At 44.2% G+C, this 3,132-nt stretch overlaps 1 protein-coding gene across 1 annotated transcript in view; it reads right to left on the reverse strand.

The window, feature by feature from the left end:
- Positions 1-3,132, reverse strand: part of LOC122057466 (helicase-like transcription factor CHR28) — a 135,731-nt gene that overhangs the window by 9,146 nt on the left and 123,453 nt on the right. The gene's annotated exons all lie outside the window — the stretch shown is intronic.

Consider the following 3,132-nt stretch of genomic DNA (forward strand, 5'->3'; position numbering starts at 1 on the left):
AAGAGTGCTACGAAGGCCTTTAATGAGATTAAAAAGCTTATGACTGAAGCTCCAGTCCTGCACCTCCCAGATTTCTCTAAGGTCTTCGAAGTTAACTGTGATGCATCTGGTATTAGGATAGGTGGTGTCCTAGGACAAGAGGGCCACCCTGTTGCCTATTTTAGTGAGAAGCTTAATGAAGCTAGGCAACGATATTCTACATATGACAAGGAATTCTATGCGGTTGTCCAATCATTGCGCTATTGGCAACATTACCTTTTACCGCAAGAATTCGTACTATTCTCTGACCACCAAGCTCTGAGATACCTTAGTGCCCAAAAGAAACTCAATCAGAGGCATGCTAAGTGGGTTGAGTTTCTCCAAGAGTACACTTTTGTACTCAAGCACAGGCCTGGTGTCGAGAATACTACTGCAGATGCACTGAGCCGGGTGAACATGTTCCTCAGTCGCACCAATGCTAGGAGTCGGGCTAGTGTGCTACTCTAAGCAATGAGTGTAGAGCTTGTAGGGTTCGAGTGAGTCAAGGACCAATACCCCACCTGTCCTGATTTTAGTGAGCCGTTCACTTCCTTGAACCCAGTTAACCGCTCGGACTACCTACTTAGGGAGGGCTTTCTTTTTAAAGGAAGCAAGTTGTGCATTCCCAGGACTTCACTCCGAGATTTCCTGATCTGGGAATTGAATGCTGGGGGAGTCGCTGGTCACTTCGGTCGCGATAAGACCATCACCCTCGTTGAGGACCGATTCTTTTGGCCAGGACTGAAGAGGGATGTTGCTAGAGTTGTGAGTCAGTGCAAGACATGCCAGACCACCAAACAACAAAAGCAAAACACTGGTTTGTACACTCCCCTACCCGTTCCCATTCCCCATTCCCCATTCCCCTTGGCAGGACCTTAGTATGGACTTCGTGCTTGGTCTACCAAGAACTTCGAGAGGCTATGATTCTGTTTATGTGGTTGTTGACCGCTTCTCGAAGATGGCCCATTTTATCCCATGCTCTAAGACCTCCAATGCATCCATAGTAGCCAAACATTTCTTTAATGAGGTTGTCAAGTACCATGGGTTACCCCTCACCATAGTGTCCGATAGGGATGTTAAGTTCACTAGTCATTTTTGGAGGACCCTATGGCGGATGATGGGCATGAAACTCCGTTTCTCCTCAGCTTTCCACCCTCAGACCGATGGCCAAACCTAGGTTGTCAATAGGACCTTAGGGAATTTATTGCGTTGCCTGATAGGAGAACACCATACCAGTTGGGATCGAGTCCTTAGCCAGGCCGAGTTTGCATATAACAGTTCTAAGAACCGTACCACTGGTCTATCCCTCTTTGAGATCTGTGCAGGATACCAGCCTCGGGCACCCATAGACCTTATCCCAGTCGTGTCTAGTTCTAGGACCAATCTTTTACTCAGCATATACATGATTTGCATACAGGTATAAGGAGACAGATAGCACTGAGCAATGAGCAATATAAATCGAAAGCAAATGTGCACAGAAGGCTACAAGAGTTTCAAGAGGGTGATATGGTGATGGTAAGAATCAAGCCGCAACGTTTTGTTAGGGGAAAAGCGAGATAGCTACATGCTCATAGCACAGGTCCGTTCAAGGTACTCAAGAGGATAGGTGCTAATGCATATGTTCTTGATCTGCCAGCTAGCATAGAGATCAGCAATATTTTCAATGTTGAAGACCTAGTCCCATACCATGGTACCTCTACCTTCACCTCTTTTTATCCTGATGACCTTGAAGACTTCCCTTTCAACATTGATGAGACTTCTAAGCCAAGCCAACCACTTCCCCCACCTCGTTACCACCTGTGCCTAAGGTCACGAGGAAAACTGAAGAAATTGAGGAAATCCTTGATGAGAGGATTGTGTCCACACACACTAGAGGTTCTAGAGAATTCTTGGTCAAGTGGCATGGATGTCCGAAAATTGACAACACCTGGATCACAATGCAAGAAGTCCAACAACTCAACCCAGACCTACTTGAGTATTACATGAGCTTTAATTCACCACAGGTGAATTCTTCCAAGCCGGGGAGAGTTGATGGGGACATCAAGGTGTACAGTCGAAAGAAGAAGAAGATTCAACCAGGTCCATCTTTGTGGTTAGAGGATTAAACAAGAAAGAAGAAGGAAAGAGAAGAAACAAGAAAGAAGAAGAAAAGAGAGGAGTCGAACCAGCCTTCCAGCGCTGGGTTCAACCCCCCCTTGTCCTCCCAATCAGTAGATCTTGTGGACCCCACCAAATCTTATTTAATTCTAGTACTTTGCAGATCTTGTGGACCCCACCAAATCTTATTTGATTCTAGTACTTTGCTTTAAATCTAGTGATATTTGATTGTCTTACATAATTAGGAAACTAGGACTTCTTTATATTGGTCTATTAGGTAGTCTTTTGTTTCAAGTAATTAAGTTTCTAAATATCTTTTTTATTTTTGGAAGTTTATTCTATTTAAGTGTAAGACCATTGGCCATTATGGAATACAATGAATGTTAATTGAAAAAACAGCCAAGAGCAAACCCCCACCCCTCTCACGGTTCTCTCTCTTTCAATCTCGTCTTTCTCACTTTTCTCTCTCGCCTCTTCTTCTCTTTAGTCTCTCGGCTCTCTCTTTTCTCTTCTCTCTTGTCTCGCCTCCCTCTCTTTTTCCATTCTTTTTTTTTTCTGCTGCTGTTTTTGTTGCTGCTGATATCCCCTTTCGATGCTCACTGCTGCCATTACCTCACTGTTGCTGCTACTACACATTGCTGCCATTACATCACTGCTGCTGCTATACACTGCTGCCATTACATCACTGTTGCTGCTACACACTACTGCCATTACATCACTGCTGCTACAACTCTCGGTTGTTGTTTACTCTCCGCTGGTGCTGATCTCTCTACAATCGGCTGGACTTGTCTTCATCAACTAAAGGTGGACTGCATCTCTTTATTTTGGAGGACCTTGATCTCTTCTTTTCTCCTCAGATCTGGACAGCAATACAGTAAATCATTAAACTAAACCCTCCCCACCTCCATTAATCCCTATTATATATTGCAGCCTATTGACATTGAAGCCAGCCTTTGCCCTTTGATTATGCCTATTTTTACCTGTTGTTTTAAGTTGTTTCGTCACTGTTATATCTCC

Source organism: Macadamia integrifolia, chromosome 12, assembly GCF_013358625.1.
Source record: "Macadamia integrifolia cultivar HAES 741 chromosome 12, SCU_Mint_v3, whole genome shotgun sequence".
Lineage (NCBI taxonomy): Eukaryota > Viridiplantae > Streptophyta > Magnoliopsida > Proteales > Proteaceae > Macadamia > Macadamia integrifolia.